The sequence below is a fragment of the Myotis davidii genome, unplaced genomic scaffold (assembly GCF_000327345.1).
Source record: "Myotis davidii unplaced genomic scaffold, ASM32734v1 scaffold309, whole genome shotgun sequence".
NCBI classification, from domain to species: Eukaryota; Metazoa; Chordata; class Mammalia; order Chiroptera; family Vespertilionidae; genus Myotis; species Myotis davidii.
In genome coordinates, this window is record NW_006383013.1 from 2091843 (window position 1) to 2099942 (window position 8100).

Sequence of the window (8100 nt, forward strand, 5' to 3'; positions counted from 1 at the left end):
TGATTCTATTATAATCACCACAGTTCATTCTTCATCAGATATTTATTCACTTGATTCTTGGATTCACTTGTTGATAGATGTGTATTTGTTGTTCATAATTTGTATCTTTTCCTTTTTCTTCCTCTTCCTCTTCTTAAAGGATACCTTTCACAGCTTCATATAATACTGGTAGCTAAAGCTACTCCTTTAGCTTTTTCTTATCTGTGAAGCTCTTTATCTGACCTTCTATTCTGAATGATAGCTTTGCTGGGTGAAGCAATCTTGGTTGTATGTCCCTGCTATTCATCACTTTGAATATTTCTTGCCACTCCCTTCTGGCCTGCATAGTTTCTGTTGAGAAATCAGCTGCCAGTCATATGGGTACTTCCTTGTAGGTAACTAACTGTTTTCTCTTGCTGCTTTTAAGATTCTCTCTTTGTCTTTTGCCCTTGTCATTTTAATTATGATGTGTCTTTGTGTGGTCCTCTTTGGATTCCTTTTGTTTGGAGTTCTCTGTGCTTCCTGGACGTGTAAGTCTATTTCTTTCACCAGGTAGGGGAAGTTTTCTGTCATTATTTCTTCAAATAGGTTTATCGCCCTCACATCAATGTTTTTTTCTCTCTGTCTTTCCCTTCCCTTTCACTCTTTCTAAAAATATAAAAAATAAAAAAAAAAACAATGGAAAAATATTGTCAGGCGAGGACTAACAAAAAACAAACAAACAAACAAACAAAAAGCTGATGGGGTTCGGGCCCTGTATTCAGACTCTGCTTGTGCAGACTCCTCCAGCGGCCTCCTGAGGAAGGCCTTGGTAAGCAGCTGCCCCTCCCTGCCCAGCAGCGGCTGGCTGCTCTCTTAGGAGTAAAGGGGATGGGTTCTCTGAGAATCTGTGTGGTCCTTGACTCTTTATCACCAATTCGCTGGTATGCATTCAAACGTGTTTACTGAGTTAATACTAACAGTAATAGCAACAAAAATACACTCCACACTTCAGTATTTGACTTCAGCACTGCGCCTCCTCTGAGTCTTGGTATGTGTTTCTCTTTCCTCCTAGTTGTAGGACTTCCACTCAGCCAGCGTTCCTGTGGTTCTGGGTGATGTCCGTTCCGTCTTTTAGTTGTATTTTTGAAGTGGTTGTTCGAGGCAGCAAACTCCAGCGTTAACCTATGCCGCCATCTTGGTTCTCCCAGAGGCACAATTTCTAAGTCTTTGCATGTAGGTCATTTTTTTTTTCCCAATATATTTTTATTGATTTTTCTCAGAGAGGAAGAGAGAGGGATAGAGAGTTAGAAACATCGATGAGAGAGAAACATCGATCGGCTGCCTCCTGCACACCCCCTACTAAGGATGTGCCCTCAACCAAGGTACATGCCCTTGGCCAAAATTGAACCCAGGACCCCTGAGTCCGCAGGCCGGCGCTCTATCCACCGAGCCAAACCGGTCAGAGCTGTAGATTATTTCTTAAGTTACGTTTTTAACTTTGTTTCTCTTATTCACCTCAGATGTTGGAGGGAGAAAAATCACTTATCTGTTCATATTGTCTTAGGTCTGGGCCTTCTCTACCGACCTAGAAGTCACGATAAATTCTGTCTTTTCTCAATGGGAAAAGCCACGATTCAGATGTTGAAATTTTGCATCCATTTCCTTCCAGCAGCTGGAGGGCAGCGGGAACCCTGGTCTGGAGCGTGGGCTGCTGCTTATCTCACCAGCCTTTTGCTGTTGGCAGATGCAGTTTATATGTAGTTGGGAGCCTTTTGCTCCATAGGAAACACTGCTAATGATCATCCCCACATCAGTGCATCTGATATGTACCCAGCTGCTCCCATGTAAATATTTACATGGCAAAATGCTGGGAGCTCGGCCGGCCGGCGTGGCTCAGTGGTTGAACCTCAACCTATGAACCAGGAGGTCACGGTTTGATTCCCAGCCTGGGCACATGCCCTGGTTGCGGGCTCGATCCCCAGTGTGGGGCATGCAGGAGGCAGCTGATTGATGATTCTCTCTCATCATTGATGTTTCTATGTCTCTCTCCTTCTCCCTTCCTCTCTCAAATCAATAAAAAATATATATATATTTTAAATGCTGGGAGCTCGGGTCAGGTGAAGATTTGTAAAATGTGGTCTCTGCGCTTAAAAGTGTGTGCTAGCTAAAACTGGTTTCGCTTGGTGGATAGAGCGTCAGCCTGCGGACTGAAGGCTCCCAGGTTCGATTCCGGTCAGGGGCATGTACCTGGGTTGCGGGCGCATCCCTAGTAGGAGATGTGCAGGAGGCAGCTGATCGATATTTCTCTCTCATCGATGTTTCTGACTCTTTATCTCTCTCCCTTCCTCTCTGTAAAAAATCAATAAAATATATATTTTTTAAAAAAGTGTGTGCTAGGGGCAGTGAGTGATTCATGCAAGAGGGGGTGTCCCCTCGCCCCCCAGAAACATGAAAGAAGCATTGATTTTTCAGTTTAGGGAAGCCTCTCCACCATTGCCCTCAGGGCCCTTATGCCTCAGAGTGAGCATGGAACGTGAATGTGCTGGCCCCTCGGTATTCTTCCTGTCTGGGTGCCCCTTGTAATGTACTTCACCTTGGCACATGTCAATCACAGGGGTTAAAGATATTTTCATTCACGGTGTCAAAGTAATGCAAGCCAGTTGCTTCAACCTGGTGCTAATGGAAGAACGGCAGCTGGAAGAGAAACCGGGTGTGTTGGACTCTCTGATAGTTGCCGAGCTCAGATGATGTAGTTTACAGGAGCTTCAAAAATTTCGAGGGTAATTCTCATGATATCTTATGTTCGTGTTGCTCATTGACTTTAGAACTAATCTGATATGATGGAACTTCATATAACGATAAGCACCAAGTGAGTTTATAAGTACACAGTATGAGCCATAGCCATTTGACCAAACAAAAAAGAAAGAATTTCCAGGCCAGGACATCAAAGCAGAAAAGAAGAAGGTGGGTTGATATCAATGAGTCAATGACTGGTTTTTCAAAGTCCTACCAAAGAGGGGGTCCGGGGGAAAGAGAGAGAGAGAGAGGTTATGATCATATGAGGCCACAGAAGCAGTGAGGAGGAATTCCATCACATCATTGTCCTGTGTGCCTTTCCTGTCCTTATGGTCCCAGAGGGGTCACCAGGCAGGAATGGGACTGGAGCCGCTCTGGTCCTGAATTATGGCACCACATGAGGGGTAATAGGTAAATCCCAAGGTGGGAAGTCCAGTGGGAGTCGGTGTATAGATGGGACCCCAAAGGGCTGTATTCTCTGTGTAGATGTCAACCAGATATAACCCCTCCCCTTCCCCCTCACCTCCACCCTCAGGCACTGAAAGAAAATTACCTGTCTTGAACTTGGTGCTAAGTGAGATGATGTAGGGGACTCTCCCGAGTCTTCATAAATACAAGCTGGCGTCCATGTGAGCTTGGGCATGAATTCATATTTCCTAGCTGCCCTGAAAACGTCCAGATTGAGAATTTAGTTTAGGTGCTAGTAGTGGCTCCTGGCACCTAATAGAATCAAATGCTTATTTTTTCCTGGAGGATCCTCCTTCAACTCAAAGCTCTAATAATCCCTGAAGGGAAAGTTCTAAGAACTGTGAGATCATAGTTTGAAATTAAAAACATCCCTGGCTGGTGTGGCTCAGTTGGTTGGAGCATCACCCTGTGCACTGGGAGGTCGGGGGTTTGATCCCCGGTTGGGACATATGCAAGAGGCAACCAATCGATGTATCTCTCTCACACTCACATCCATGTTTCTTTCTCTTTCCTTCTCTCTCTCTCTCTCTCTCTCTCTCTCTCTCTCTCTCTCTCTCCACCCCCCCTCCTCCCTCTCTAAAAAAATAAAAATAAATAAGTAAAAACAAAACAAAAAAACAATAAGGAAACATGGCACCATAAGCAAAAGCCAGCAAAAATAACAGAACAGTATTAGACCTGCAAAAAGTAAGGTATTAAAATTAGGAGATATACAGTAAAAAAAACAAACAAACAAATGTTCTCATTTATCTATAGAATTTTAAAGGGAGGAAAAGTATGAGTAAAACCAAGAGATTAAAATTATGATCAAGCTGCCCATCCAGTGTGGCTCAGTGGCTAAACATCAACCTATGAACCAGAAAGTCACTGGTTTGATTCCCAGTCAGGTCACATGCCCAGGTTGCTGGCTCAGTCCCCTGTAGGGGGCATGCAGGAGCAACTGACAAATGATTCTCATCATTGATGTTTCTATCTCTCCCTTCCTCTCTGAAATCAAAAATATATTTTTTTTAAAAAAAATTATGACCAAGCAAATTTGCAAAAACCAAATAACATTTTTGGAAAAAAAAAAATAGTAATTACAGATTAAAAATCAATGGGTGAGTTTAACTGCAGATTGGACCCAGTTGAAGAGAGATTTAATATGCTCGAAGATACATTTAAAGAAGTTACCTGGAGTGTAGCACAGAAAGAAAAAGTGATGGAAGAAAACAAGTGAGAAGTCTAATATCTAATTGGAGTTATGGAAATAAACTGGACAGGGATATTTAAAGAGAGAATATCTAAAAAATTTCTCAGATTAATGAAAGATACACAAATTGCGGTGAATCACAGGAAGTCTACCCTTAAGCCCTGGCCGGGTAGCTCAGTTGGTTAGAGCATCGTCTGATACACCAACATGGTGGGTTTGATCTCTGGTCAGGGCACATACAAGAACGCATAAAAAAGTGGAACAACAAATCGACATTGCTCTCCCTTCCTCTCTCTCTCTCCCTCTATCTCTTTCAATGTTCTATTTTCTGTTAACGATTGTTTATTTCAGCCCTTTGTATTCAGCATGTCTCTATCAAAATAAATCTACGTTTCTATGAAAATTGAAGTTTTGGGGTTTTTTGGGGGGCCCACATAAACTTAACCCTTGTTTATTTGGCTTGTGTTAGCCTTTGAGTTTGACATGCTTGCAGTACACTAAGATTTTCAGATTTTATCTCTAGTCAGGGAACATACAAGAAGCCACCAATGAATGTGTAAATAAGTGGAACGACAAATCTCTCTTGCAAGTCAATTTTAAAAAAAGAAATCCACACCTAGACACAGCATACTGAAACTTTAGAATACGAACGACAAAGATGTTAAGAGCAGCTAGAGTGCAAAGAAGGCTCACCAAAGGTCTGCGGTTTGTTGGACAGCATACTCTCAGCACCAATAGGGGAATCAAAGTACATTGTCATGTGGCCACTGATGAAAGACAGTAATTACCAAACCAAAAGTATATTTTAAGCAAAAATATCTTTCAAGAGAGGATGAAATAAAGACATTTTTCGACACACAAAACCCCCAAATAATTGGTCACTAGTATACCTTCACAAAAGGAAAGATTCTAAAGAATATGTTTCCAACAGGAAGGTGATACCAGAAAAAGGTCTGAAGGGCCAGGAAGAATTATGAGCGAAGAATGTTTAAAAATATGGGCAAATACAAAAATAACCAATAAAGTGATGATAATGTTCTTGTGAGGTTTAAAAGGCAGGGGGGGGGGGGGGGAATAAGGATATTCAACACCAGTATCGTGTAAATCAAGGGGGAGGGTATGATTAGAGTTAAAGTCAGTAGTCTGACTTTTCAAGTTGTCTAACTTGATTTTACAGTGAGGAGGTTAAAGATACTAATTTCAACTTTACATAGTTAATATATACCAATGCAGAAATGAATCAAGTAACTGCTAAAAGAATAGAAATATAAAACTTCCAAAATAGTACAAAGAAATTGGATGAGGAAAAAAGATAAATCCATAAGGAGGAAAAGGAAACACAGAAACAAGGAACAAATAGCTTAGTAATTACAAACATGTGAGTGGACTAAATGTTTCAGGTAAAGTCAAAGACTGAGCTCTAGCTGGTTTGGCTCAGTGGATAGAGCGTAGTAGGCCTGCAGACCAAAGGGTCCCAGGTTCAATTCTGGGCAAGGGCACGTTCCTTGGTTGCAGGCTCCTCCCTGGCCCAGGCCATGGTCAGAGCATGTGCAGGAGGCAAACCAATCAATGTGTTTCTCTCACATCAGTGCTTCTTTCTGTCTTTCCCTCTGTCTCCCACTCTCCCTAAAAATCAATGGAAAAGTATCCTCGAGTGAAGATTAAAAAAAATAAATAAAGCTGACACTCTATCCACTGAGTCAAACCGGGCAGGGCAGTCTTAATATTTTTTTTTAAAACCATTTTCAAAAAAGATCACTTGTTAAGTGTATATATCTAAATGCAATCTAATTTTTTATCTCTGAGTAGGACTTTACTTATAAATTAAAAAATAATAAAACAACCTTTAATAAAAAAAATACATAAAGAGTGTGGAAACACAGGTCATGAACAAGGTGAAAGTGTTTGTAATACATAGAATCAAGAAAGAGAAAAAAGCGACAAAAGAAAAAAGTAGACAAAGTGGTCATCATAAAAATTTTTAAATGTTGTACTTCAAAGAACACTGTCAAGAAAGTGAAATGGCAACCCACAGATTGGGAGAGGGGATTTGGAAATCATGTATATGATAGAGTTCTTGTATCTAGACTATTTAAGGAAGTTTTGTAACTTAGTAATAAAAAAGACAACTCAGTTTTTTAAAATGGGCAAAGAATCTGAATAGATTCCCCCAAAAAAGTTATACAGTGCCAATAAGCATATGAAAAGATTCTCACGGGGGAAATGCAAATCAAAACTACAGCAGGATACACTTCACACCCACCAGCATGGCTGTAACAAAAAGACAGACACTAGCAAGGATTGGTGAGGATGTGGAAAAATTGGAACCTTCATACACTGCTGATGGGCCTGTAAGATGGTGCAACTACTTAGGAAAACAGTTTGGCAGTTTCTCACCATTAAACACAGAGTTGCTTTACAACCCAGCAATTCCACTGTTAAGTATGTACCCAACAAAAATGAAAACGTATGTCTAGACAAAAATTTGTACATGAGTATTTATAGCAGCATCATTAATAATAGCCAAGAGGTAGAAGCAACCCAAATGCCCATCAACTGATGGGTGAATAAATGTCAGATGTATACACAATGGAATATTATTTGGCCACAAAAAGGAATAGGATATGATACTGCTACAACGTGGATGGCCCTTGAAAACCTTATGATAAGTGAAAGAAGCCAGATGCTTGCGGCCCACAGTTCCTTTCAAGGTGCACGAATTCGTGCACTGGGAACCTAGTTAGAAAGTAATACAACATTATTTTGAAAGAGTTGAAGATTCAACCGGTGGCATCATGGTTCTGTACTTCAGATTCAAGAAGCCTCATTATAAGGGTCTCGATGTAGTATAATTACGACATTTTAAGGTAGGCAAAACATCGGTATGATTTATCCCGGTATGTGGCTAGGGGTATAATGGGTTGCAACGTAGAGGGAAGATTGGACAAACTCAGCGGTTTTTCCATGCATTTCAATATTGAATGCTAATAATGCTGGCCGCAAGTTTCTAGAAAAGGTTAACGTATTTAGCATCTTCCATTTAAGAAGCAAGGGGGGAAAAATAGAAAAGAAGGAAGTAAAGGAACTACACAAAACAGCAGCAGCAGCGGAACAGATGTGTTTTAGAAAGGTTTCCAATGAAAGTTAAAGTGAAAAGTTTTCTACTTCATTTATTTGTGCCCCAACTTCTTTATATGGAATATTATTTGGCCACAAAAAGGAATAGGATATGATACTGCTACAACGTGGATGGCCCTTGAAAACCTTATGATAAGTGAAAGAAGCCAGATGCTTGCGGCCCACAGTTCCTTTCAAGGTGCACGAATTCGTGCACTGGGAACCTAGTTACAACATTATTTTGAAAGAGTTGAAGATTCAAGTACTTATGACCTGGCAATTCTACTCCTAAGTACATTCCTAGAGGCATTCTTCAGTTGTGTGCTGAGATCACGTTAATAGTCACAGCAGCAAAATAAAATTCAAAACCACATAAAGCAAAGCAGTGGGATATTTAGGGATATAAGTATATATAGTAAAGAAACCTGTTTTTATAAAGGAAGCGAGGGCATGAAAACACAAAATCCAAGATCGTGGGAATGGGAAGGAACTGGGAGAGTCACAAAGGATTGGGGGGAAGGCGATGTTTCTTAAACTGGGTGGTGGGGTGTAGTGTGTGGGGGGGA

General features: G+C 40.9%; 1 protein-coding gene across 9 annotated transcripts in view; it reads left to right on the top strand.

The window, feature by feature from the left end:
- Positions 1–8100, top strand: part of TTLL5 (tubulin tyrosine ligase like 5) — a 269203-nt gene that overhangs the window by 259879 nt on the left and 1224 nt on the right. The window lies entirely within an intron of this gene.